The following is a 12,793-nucleotide window of genomic DNA, read 5'->3' as shown; positions in this document are numbered from 1 at the left end:
CATGAGAAATCAGGATAATAGTCACAGAACCAGTGTACGAGAAACTTCAAATCCCCCTTTGAAAAACAAGAATTGTTTTGGTGAAGAATTTCTTTAAATTGTAGATAGATTTCCCACTGAGGGTAGATGGTTCCTGCTTGCATTTCACTCCAAGTCTTTTCCCAGCACCCAAGAGTAAAAGGAGAAACAGCTAAAGTGCCCCAAAATTTCAAATTCATCACCGTGTGGTTAGAAACTCTTTCAGGGTGGTCTCAGGGTGATCGGTTCCTGTTTGATGCGCCATTTGTTGTGGTCAGGGTTCTTGTTGAGGTGAAACAGGTGAAGAAACAGAAATGGCCTTTGCAAGGGTTTCACAGAGATGTTTATTTCAGCCACGCGTGTGCACAGTCCCAGTGTTCAGAGGCAAAGGCAATGGTCTGGGGCTTTGGGTTAAATACATGGGGGTTTTACAAGGGTGTGGTTAGGGTGTAAGGGTCAACAGGGAACTAGGGTGAGAGTGACCAAAAGGTTGACAGACAGAGAGAGGGCAGGGGGCTGTCCTAAGGAACAGAACAAGGGTTGTCTTGATCTGATAGAACAGGTTTCATTATCAAAAGGAGATAACTGAGAGGCTTCTCCTATCTTTCTAACTGGGAGTGCCTTTCAAGGTCTCCACACTGCGCTATGATATAAATACAGTGGGCTCCGCAGTGGAGAAAGCCTCTCCCCCTTAACAAAAAAAGGGGAAGGAAGGGAAGCAGGATATGGGTGTTGGGGGCTGAATTGTTCCCTTTTCTTTCTGTGGAATTTCTCCCACTGTTATGCTAAGTATTTGTGGCTACACCTAGTAGCTATAGTCTTCTCTCACAGGGGGGTGGGGGGATGGGGGGAGACCGGAAAAGGAAAAGGTGGGAGAAGGGTCTGGAGCGGGCTCTCACTCTCGCTTTGCTCATGGAGTGAAAGGAGGACGGCCAGTGCTCCAATCTAGCATCTCCCCTACCATCCCAGCGCCGAGATCCACGCTCCCGGCCGTTGGACATTGCTCTGCTGCTTTCGCACTTCATCCTACTACCTCCTGACACTCTGCCAAGCACCACGACCTACACCGTGAGGGGGGAGTCTCTCCTCCATCCCTCTCACCTGTGCGCCGCTGCCACCATCACCCAGCCCTCTTCAACTGCATGGGACCTGCCCTGCCCACAGCACTGAACTGAGCACAGGGAGAAAGGGCCTGTAACCAAAAAAAGGGACTGGAACTGAGCTATACTGTTCTGTTTTGTTGTCAATTTTTATAGCTGTTGTTATTTCTGCTATTTTGCCTTGTTAGATATCAGTAAAGAACCGTTATTCCTATCCCCATATCTCCTGCCTGACAGCCTCTGATCTGAAACTAAAATAATTAGAAGGGAAGGGGTTGCACTCGGCATCTCAGGAAAGGGGTTCTCGCCTTTCCTTAGAAAAATACCTGTCTTTCAAACCAAGACAATGGGTCAGCAGAAAAATAAAAATGAAACCTGTAGTAACAAAGTTTTGCAGCCTCACGGGCATTTCAGGCTCACGACTACCAAAGCCTTTCTTTTCAGGTCTATGGGTTGAATGATCATTGCAGTGGACCTACTGGACAACTCACAGGACAGGACAATTAACCATACAGGACTGTATAGCAGTGAGTATTTTGTTATTGCGACCCTGCACACACACGTGTGGAGATTGAGGTGGCTCCCATGACCATCAAGGGAGACATAACTCACCTCATTCCCCTGGTGTGCTGCCCTCAGCCACCCTTCTGTTTGGCCAAGGGGCAAATCCTTGCCCAGGCCATTCCCATTCCACTGGAGGTCCCAGTAGATGAAAAAGCACCTGACGTCTACTGGGCAGAAGTGGTTGGCAAGGACAAACCCTCTATGGTATGCAACCGAACCCGTGAGTCAGACCATCTCCATGTGGAAGGGTTGCTTTACACAGGGGTAGATGTGACAATCATACCTGAAAGGAAGTGGCCATCACATTGGGAGTTGCAACCAGTGGCTGGCAAAATCCAAGATGTAGGAGGGTTCAAATTGGCAAAGATTTCTAAAAGCATTGTACAAATCGAAGGGTCGGACGGAAAATTGGCCAGGGTCCGTCCGTTTGTCACTGACTACAAGTGCCCCCTGTGGGGGAGAGACACCATCTCCCAGTGGGGGATCAAATTAGTTATCCCTAAGACTCCCCAGGATTTTTAGAGGTGGCCACTGTAGAACGCCCTACTCACAAGTTAACATGGCTGGCTGACACTCCAAGATGGGTAGGACAGTGGCCATTAAGTAAGGAAAAACTTAAGGCATGCGAGGAGCTCATGGAGGAGCATATAGCCAAAGGCCACATAGAAGAGACAACCAGCCCTTGGAATTTCTCCGTCCTCATGATTAAGAAGCCGAGGAAGGATAAGTGGTGGCTCCTCCATGACCTCCAGGAAATAAACAAAGTAATTGAGGACATGGGGTCACTCCAACCTGGGATGTCTTCCCCAACGATGCTTCCCCGCAATTGGCTGTCCTGGACATCAAGGACTGTTTTTTCCAAATTCCCCTACACCCAGAAGATGCCTTACGGTTTGCCTTCTTGGTTCCTATCATCAATTGAGAAACCCCAGTGAAGTGTGGCCACTGGAGACTAGTACTGCAAGGCATGAAGTGGAGTCCTTCCATCTGCCACTGGTACGTGGCTTCATTGCCATCCCCAGTGAGCACCCAAGAAAGGGTCATCATCCCCCACTACATGGATGATGTGCTTGTGTTCACCCCCGATGACTCTACACTCCAACACCCACTTGACCTAGTGGTTAAAGTTTTAACCTCTGCTGGATTCCAGCTGCAGGAAGACAAAGTCCAAAGGAGGCCACCTTGGAAGTAACTGGGCTTGGAGATAACTACACGGACCATTGTTCCACAGAAATTGGAAAGCATTAGTGATCCCAAAACCCTAGTGGATCTCCATTCCCTGTGTGGGTCATAAGTGGTGGGCAAATCCATATTCTGAATCAGAATAAACCCAACACCTTTCTTTTAACTTTATTTAACAAAATAGGGGAGCTATTGTATTGCACTAAGAAATTGTTTTATATTTGCACTGAATGGATTATCCTGTTCTCCCCCAACCAAGTTGTGGCGTGGTAGAGTCCTTCCTTTCACCCCTCCATGTTGGCAGCGTCCCATTTGTCGTGGGTCTGTTCCTCCCCTTTCCCTGAGTTTAAAAGTGCCCGCCATCTTCTCTCTCTCTCCTCTCACCATGTGCATGACACAATAAACTGTGGACTATATTATCCCACGGGAGAAAAGAGCCTCCTTTGGTTTTTTACCTTTGTCTATGAGGACTTCCCACCCATCTCTGGTCTGGAGCTAGCCAGGGGGACTGGAAAGAAAAGGGACTTACCTCAACCCATGACATGGTGTAATTTTACCCAGTCTGCAGACCCCTCACTCATACTGGGACACTTAACTCCTGTTTCTGTAACTATTCCCATGAAGTATAACGTATAAGCACAGAATTTTGCATCAATAAAATTCCCACTGAACATCCAGTCCCTCAGCAAAGAGACAATTTGCAGAATTGATATAAATAATAACTGTGCCCAAAGCACTCTTTGGTTGACATTAAGGAAGACTACAGCAAGAGTTTGTCAGGTCTGAACATGACAAGAATGAAAAAGAATGTATCTTTTTAGCCTAAAAAATTCAGAACACAGACTCCAGCAAGAGCAAACCAGTTTTACCACAAATAAACTTGTGTTAGTCAAAACACTGCAATTAGTACATCCAACCTGCACAGTGATTTTTGTGTGGCATCATTCATACATATTTTGTACTATACATTCATTTGTAAGATGAGAAATGGACCTTTTGAGCAGCAAAGATAAACTTTTGCTTATTCCAGCTATCTTGGCAAAGCTCTCCAGCACAAACAGAAACACCTACAGCCAGGATTTCTAGGTATCACAGGGTTTTGTACTAGCAGAGAAATGTCTTAACAGACTGGATGCTAAGGCAATTCTCAAAACCATGCAGCCAGCAGGCAACACAATATTTTGTCAGTAATAAAGCACATAATTCTGCTTTTGATACAAAACTCTTCTTAGTGGTTTTCTCCATGAGCATTTTGGGCATTAGGGACTGTCTTTTGCAAAGATATCATACTAGATATAGCCAAATAAAACAGATTCCTTATTTTTGAGGAGAGAAAGTGGCTTTGATCCCTTAAGCTGACCAATCACACTAGTACAATAGATTTAGCAGCATAAACAAGGCTTCACATTAAAGCCAGGCAAGTTGCACACTCTTCAGCCAGGGAATGAGATGTGAATAAGGTGAAGGTTTCTCCAAGTGAAAATCATTTAAATTTTGGAGGGTTCAGTGGGACTTTACATTAGTTGTCCACTTTGCTTTTTGAGATCATGATTTCTTTGCAGTGTTGACCACTGACTGAAAACAATTTGAACAACACAGGAGTGGGAGAGCTCCATGCAAGGCAAAGTAATAGCTTTGTCTTGTCATTACACTGGAGCATTTATAGTCAAAGACAATGGCACTAATAGATTCATTAATTCATTCAGAAACAACTTCAGACCTTTCAAGCGTGCAATTAAAATCTCTGTCACTTTATATGGAGCACAGAGCTAGTGTTTTACTGTCTAGTCACCACGGTATAGTACAACTTCTTTGACTGATTATGGCACTAAAATCTACAAAACAATCAGGATTCATGAATATTTTTGTGGCTGTTGAATAGATACCTGAATTAAATTACTTTGCAAAGAGTGACAAAGTCATCCAAATAGTAAGTGAAGGTGCCTATTACTTGATCCAGAGTAAGAGGAAAAAAAGCCAGAAAGACTGGAAAGACTGTCCTTCCAAACAGTCACTTTGTCCCCCAAGAAACCAATAACTGCATCACGTGGGACAAACATCATCTTAAATGACTTTTCTCTTTTGTCCTGCAAGGTCTTCCCAGAACCATGCTGCTCCCAGCTCCCATTAATTTACAGCACATCTATACTCATTTGCTATCACCACAGTATCACCTTTTGGATTAAGTCCTTCCCTTGTTCCTGCTTTCTGTCTGTCTAGAGAAACCTTCAAAGTTTTCATTTTGCTGAGACAAATAAGCTATGGATTTGGCTCATTGAGTTTCATCCTTTATGGTACTTTCTCACACATAATTATCAAATTCTCTACACTTTGCTTTACATATTTTGCAGCTTGAAACTATCTCTTTTGACTTTAAGGGATTAGTGCTGTATTCAGACTTTAATGCTTCTGTATGAATGGATAAAATAATTCAGCTGTTTAATCTTACAGTATATACAGCCATTTTATACAGCCGTACTGTTTCAGTGGTTCATAATCACCCTGTGATTGAACGTCATACTAGAATCTTTCTTCTCATTAGATGTTCCTGGCAATTAGCCTCGCTCTTCTTTCCCTTTTGAGTTTTCTACATCTCCACAGAGAAGCATATATATACATACATATATATATATATGTGTGTGCGTGTGTGTACAATGTTTTTCATACAGTGCAGGGTTGCCACTGGCAGGCTTTTCACTCTGGCACGGCCCCTCTCATAAGCTACTTATTCCAATTGCTTTTCCAATTGCTTACCCACTCACGTTTGCCTTTCTGAAGAAAATATCAGCTGGGAATTTCACCTTTCTTATTATTTCTTTTAATTTCAATTGAGTTATTTATGTCTCTCTGTTATAGATTATTTCCACCAAGAAATCTACAAATGCAGTTAGGGAAACGCACTTGGTCCTGTGGGTTCAAGGACTATTGGATAAAAAAATCTGTTATCTATTATATCGAGGAATAATTAGGCTACACTACACACAGGTGACATCTAGATGTTCCTCTGACATTATCCACAAAGGTGTCTCCCCATCACAACATCGTTATAACAATCATTATAAATTTAACAGCCTCATTCACATTTCAAAGATGTTTTTAAGAAAGGCCTGTGAGGACATTTTTCTTCCACCATGCCAAAAACAACAACCAGTTATCGCTATGGAGTGGAAAAAATTAATATTTACCATCTTATAGGTCAAATTTCTTCCAGTAACACTAAAGTACTTAACCCAGCTCTGCTGAATACAGGGTAACAAAGGAATTTTGGTCACCGACAGGATCACAGTAATGTCCAGGCCATTGAACAGTAGTCAGAAAAACAAAAGATAAATAGCTACATGCACATCCACAGGCACACAAAAACATCTTGCCTTGAGCTTGGCACTTCAGAATCTACATGATATTTATTGAATTAAATACAAAGAACATGGCACTCCTGACAGCTTTTCTTAAATATTGTGAGTGAATTTACTTGGTTAAATATAAGCAAATGCTTTCAAACACAAGGCATTTGCTCAATTGATAGAAAGGGAACAGAGGAATAAACTTCGCCTTGATCTGCCCTTGGGGTAGTGCAGGAAGCCAACAATTTAACCTGAAAAGTATAGCTTTTTGTCAGTAGAAAAACATTCAAAACCAAAGTCTCCATGGTAGAAAGTGGGAACATTTTTTTCAAGGTAGGAAGACTCAAGGGGAAGATAATAATTTTGGCAGAAAAAAAATGTGAGGGAAGGAAGATTTTGTGCTTGTTTGTATGCGTATTATGATTAGCATGGGCATGGGTGTGAATTACTGAGTTGCAATGCAAGTTGAACATACACATAGGGACACCATTCTTCCCATACTTCCAGTTCAGGTTGTGGATGTGAAGAGTTTCTTGCTCTTCATCTCCTGCACAATTTGTGGGAAGCTGAAGACATAAGCCTTGACTTGGGGCAGGATGAACATCTGGGCTGGGCAGGATGAACATCTGGGCTGGTCAGGACAAGTCGAGCAGAGTCTTGCTTTTGTCAAGACTGTTCACAGAAAAGTATTTGTGTTAAGGAAAGAAAACAAATGGAATTTCAGGAAAAGACATACCTCTGCAAATTGAACAGATGTATGTTAAAGCCAGTTCAGGTGCTGGTTTTAAATAACCAGCTTTTTTCTTAGCAGAAAACCAAACAACAATAATACATGATACAAAGGAGGAACAAAAGCCCAACTCAGGCAGCAGACAATACAACTTGCTTGAGATGCTGACAAGTTTATAAACTATAAGATTTCTGCGAAGTCTTAATGTACAAAATACAAGGACCCCTGGCTGCTCCTGCAACCAGCCTAACCAGGCATTTAGCATGTTTAACAAGGAAGGATGGCAATTTTGACTCCTCCATATAAAGAAGCCTATCTAAATGTCTTGGGGTGACTGAAGTGTCACATCCTCTCACATGGGAGCATTGACATTAAGGAACCTGTCTTCCATCCACCAGGTATCCAGAAATATGACATTACTTCAAGGCAAAGCAGATATAACATCTTTCCACAGGCAGTACTATGACTTTTTTCTTCCATGACACAAGACAGAAGACAAGCACAGCTCATCTAGCAAAAGATGTGCAAAAGAATGGAAAAGGTCAACATGTTAACAGCCGTACCTGCTCCCTGACATAAATAGCAAAACTTTCCTGTCCCTGCAGCATTTCTGAGTGCAATTAAACATATGGATCAGAGACATTTTGGTAACAGCTGAAATGCTTGTCAGGATCACTGCATCATTTATGAGTGCAACTGAGAATATTAGCTTATTAGCAGAGGGCCTTTCTCATCAGACAAGGCACTGTCAAAGCCAATCAGCCGGTACATCTGTAGCAGAAAAAAAAATCTTTCGGTAAATAGATCTAAAAGGTTTCCATGTGGTGTGGGATTCTATTCTTTCAGTTCCAGGAAACAAAGAGGGAGAGAGAGCTAAGACCCAAAGATCCTTCCCCATCACTGATGTCCCCAAAGTCTCATAGGATATTGGCAAGGTGGATTACCTATTATCAAACAGTTGTTATTTGCATGAAACAAGGCCAATTTAAAAGCCAAATATTATTTAAATTTCTCTTTCTGTTTCATTGAGCAGCCCTAAACCTGAATGCCTGAGGTTATTTTGGCATGAAAGAAGGAAGATGGAGCCTGTTGTGTACTAAAATCTCAGTTCATTGGCAGCTGTATGACTAACTGATATCTTAACACTGCAACACATATATCTGGTTTCTGTGAAAGCATGCTGATATATTCATGGCTGGATTTACTTATAAATGAAAGTTAGCAGGGGTACAAACATTACTTTATGTTCTGCTTTGCCCTGACCATAAAGGCTTCCTAATAGATGTCTGAAGCTGTTGGATATTACTGCAATATAAATAATAAATAATAATACATCATTTTAATGTAAACAGGCATTCCACATTGAAGTACCTTTTTAAGTGTGTTTAAGACACAGCTCTATTATAGTTCACACTTCAGTATCCTACCCTTGAGGTAACAAAGACATAGATAGGAGCTGTGACATTTAAATTAGCAAGAAACATCAAACAAATAAAAAAGTTATCATTGTTTGTTTCTGGAAGCTCATCACCCAGCAGCACTAGGCTTTATCGTCTGGGTAAACTTATGTGATTTAGTGCAGAAAGACTATAATTATTAACATGTTGATGCCTGTTCTCTAGGATGCTTTCCTGAAACCATTTCCCGTTCTGCTGAAATGGCTTCATAGAGAAAAACTGACCCAAACTCGGGTAAGTTCCTCTTTATAGGAGCTGCTGCATGCAGCAAAAGCATGTCCATTTGCACAAATCTAGACTGTCACCGGTGGGGTTTAGGGTTCCCCGTGGGACCCTGAGACTGTCTCAGCAGTCCTCAGTGATGAAGCACGCTCTCAAACCTTGCCCAGATAGAATTTGGCTTGCGGCGCACCCTCAAACCAGCAGGGTGAAGAAATCAGAATATGAAGAGAGGCACAAATCCATAGTTTATTCTATGAAGACATCCAATCTGGCATATTCAACCGTTAGGGGTTTTTCAGGGATTTTTATATCTTTTGAGGGTTTTAAATTTTGCACCAATTACCAAGGCAATTCTACATTCTAACCAATCCCTGAGGGATTTTACATTCAAAGCTAGCCTCTAGATACTAAAAGAAAATGAATCACTAATATTGTAGAAAGATAACAGAGGGGTCTACCAAGGGGGGAGCTGGATTCCTTTTTGTATTTGTCGTTTAACAAGCCATTTCTTATCTTTAAGCTATGGTTTTCCAAGGGGTCTGTTCTGGGGACACAGAGAAACTTTCTTCTTTATGAATGTTTTCTGCTCCCTCCACACTAGACGACACTGACAATTTTGTCACTCAGTCTGAAAGTTCAGATATTTAGCTTTAAGGCTAAAAGGGAAACTCGTTATGCAGGGGTTTGATGGAGAAAGGTTGTGACCACCAAACAATTAAGAGACATTTCACTTTAAAGTTTCATTGTTTTTTCACTGGTGTTTGCTCCTGTGTCAAGTGCCATTATAGAAATACTGGCTCCATTCCCAGGCATTTATGCAGTCCTTACATCACATCTGAGAGCATACCCTCTCACTCTGGAACCTGCAGGCAGCCTGGACCATTCCCACACCTCCCAACCACCACACTGCCAAGCCCTGGCAGCCACTCATTGGTCAATGTTTGGTCACTCTGGGACCTTAATGGCCTTGTCTAGTGAAAGGGAGATGAAAATGGAATAAAAAAAGGAGCAAGACCCTAGTCCCTCATTGGGCAATGGCATTATTTTTCACTATGAAGAAGATCAAGTGTCTTCTTTACCTGTCTGCAGCAGCAGTCCCCACTACCTGGGCAAACCTCTCTGATGTCCAATGGCTTTGGCTCTTCTGTTTTGCTGATTGTTTGAGTTTTTTTCTTTTTTGTTACTTATTCAGTAACACTTATATATAACATACACATATATACTTACCATATGGGAAACTGGCTTGCTACCCACAAGCTTTGTTGCTGCTATAAATGAAAATTGAATAGGCTTGACATGACTTTTTTTTAATACATTTTCTTATTGTTATCTTCTAGATGCTTACAAACACTCTGCTCAATTGCTCCGCTGCAGGCAGAGAGAATCAACACACTGGGTTAAATAATATTTAACAATAGTACAAGTGAGTGAAAGACATAGATATATTACACTAATCCATATATTAAAAATATGTCATACATCATGTACACTCACATGTGTAGTACCTTTGCAAGCTTAAGTCTAATAGAGGTGCTTCATGCTGTCTTGTCATATATTTGTGGTATTAAATTTAATTAAATAGACAGATCATGTCAGCCTAGGCCAGCTGGAAATGTCTTGTCTCTGGATCTGTGTGGTCCAGACTTACTCTGTCAGCTCAACATACCTAACCTACTAAGAGCCTTGAAGTTGATATAGGAAATTCAACCTAGTGAGGAAAGAGCATATCCTTCTCAATTTCCTTTTCAATTCAAAACACAGATATAAACTGAAATGCTCAGCTGAGGTGTTCATTAGTACCAAAGCAATGTTGTGGACTTTGCTATTAAGACCAAGTAAAAGTCACAGAAACATGTCTAGGAAGTTGGCAGAGATGACAACCCAGCCTTGGCCCCAGAAGTCACTGCAATGGCTTGGAAGCAAATCTCATCTCTGCTCCCAAGGGCCAGGATGGATGGATATGGAAGAAACCAGAAAGGCTTGTCCTGTTCTCTCTACTACAACAAAAATTAGTTTATCGTGGATCCAAGAACACTGCTCTGGAGACCAGTCACAGCCAATTAAATGTGAAAAAAGGCAATTAAACATGAACAGGACATGTTAGGAGGCGTTCTCTTACTGGGTCAGCATCCTGCCTTTTGCTCAGTGCGCTGTTGGTACTGCACTCCCAAGCTGCCTGGGAAGCCTTGAAGGGCTCGTGCATGGTGACATTCATGACCACTCCTTAAGTCCCAGCTAAGATTACATCTCTCACTGCCATAAAAACAATAAACACAAGGAAGACGCAACTTTCTTTTTTTTTTCACTGCATAGAGCAGGAACATTTTTCTTGCTGGTATCAGTTTGCAAGATTTCATACAACTGCACTCCCTATGCATCATTTTAGAACACCTGGTTAGAGATGCACACAACTTATCACTGTCAGCTGTGCATGCTTACAGCAACACTGACATTTCCACAGATTTTAAGAAATTTGAGTCAGGACAAAATTTGGCAGGTCCACTAATAAGCAATATTATTCTTCTTTGAAAAGACCCAATTCTAATCAACCTGTGACAATATAGTGATTTTGCATCAATTTGTCCCTTGGCGAAAGCCAAGTTTTTTACAAGTAAATTTCATCAGCTTCACTGAGAAAATGAAGCTTTTTTCAACATTCAGTGCTTCCTTTCTGACCACTTGCATTTTAGCTTTACAGTCTCTATGAAGAGAAAACATTTATATGAATTAATAGAAAAAAAAATTTGGGCTTTGCTCATGGTTAACTGTTTAGGAAAGGTCATCTTCTAACCTAGAAGAGTTTCTGCTCCTCTCTGCTATGTTCCACTAAAACCTGGCCCCGAGGTGATGGTGTCCACTTCTTGCATGACAGGGTTTTGTTCCTGTTGTCTGTGAGATCTGGAGCTGACACAAGAAATTTGTATCAGAAGATAATCAGATAAAAGAAGTCATGTGAGACTCACTAAAAAAAGGTGGGGGAAGGGAAAGGTATGTCCACAGGACACAGTGCTTCATAAGATCCTGGACTTATCTTTATAGTGAACGTTATCTGTAAGATTGATAAACGTACAACAGGCTGGAAAGAGAAGAGAGGACAGTCATTGTACTGAAAAATTAGGCCTGGCAACAATAAAAAACCCCTATAAAATAGTTAAAAACCTAATAGCTCACTAGAGCTTTTTGCCAGAGCAAGTCCTCTATGTCCAATAGCTCTCTAAAGGCATTAGAAAATGAAAGAAGTTTTAATGCAGCCTTACATTTCTTTTCTTTCTGGTTTTAAAAGAGGCAATGTGGCAACCTAATTATACTGTGTTGTGAACTACTATTATGTCCTGCAAGAGAAAGAAAGAAGCTTTTTTATTGTTCCATTATGCAACTGTTGCTACTTTTTACACCTATTCTAGCTTTAGTGCAATAACTCAGTATTGTAGCCTACATTAATTTTTTTTTCTTTTAACCATTCCTTCTTTCACACTAATAAAGTATGTTGTGCAAACAAAAGCATGTTACCCAGCTCGTGTATGAGCAAAGCCATTCCTTCATTTCTTGATTCCTCAAATAGCATGAAAGTCCCAGAGGAACCTATAGCAAGGTGGTGGGGACATTTTAGGGACATTTTATCCCTGTCTTAATGTTCAGAAAAACTAAAGGTTATGTGGCTCCTCCTGAACCAAGCACATCAACAGCCGGAGGAACTGCCCAGGAAACACTGACAGATGAAGCAAGCCACCACTCAAATCCTATTCTTTTTATGTAAAATCCTCATCCTTTGTCCTTTTAAATTATGTATGATCATGTTTTCACAATAGCTTCTGCTGTCACTATGATTTAAAGATAAGCTTTATTTTAAAAGATTGCTTGTTTCCAGTGCCAACATAGTCAGCCTAATCAGATAAATAAGTGCACAGTTTTTGAAACCACCCCCCACCAAGAATTTTTTTCCTCCTTCCCCAGAGTCTACCACCTGAACCTCTTGCTAATCATTTCAAGGCTATGCAGAAGGTAGTCCCTGCATAATTTTATCTTAACATAAAAAATGGCATAATTGTTTTTTATTTGGCTTGGCAATTATTACATACCGAAGTGACCTTTGCTTCTCTGTTAATTAAAAATAGTTTTGTCTATTGGATAAATTGAAGTGAATTAGCTCAGTTTTAAAATCTTATCAATAATTTA

The sequence above is a fragment of the Sturnus vulgaris genome, chromosome 15 (genome assembly GCF_052056855.1).
Source record: "Sturnus vulgaris isolate bStuVul1 chromosome 15, bStuVul1.hap1, whole genome shotgun sequence".
In the NCBI taxonomy this organism is placed as follows: domain Eukaryota; kingdom Metazoa; phylum Chordata; class Aves; order Passeriformes; family Sturnidae; genus Sturnus; species Sturnus vulgaris.
The sequence above is the reverse complement of the archived record's forward strand: the minus strand, read 5'-3'. Positions refer to the sequence as shown.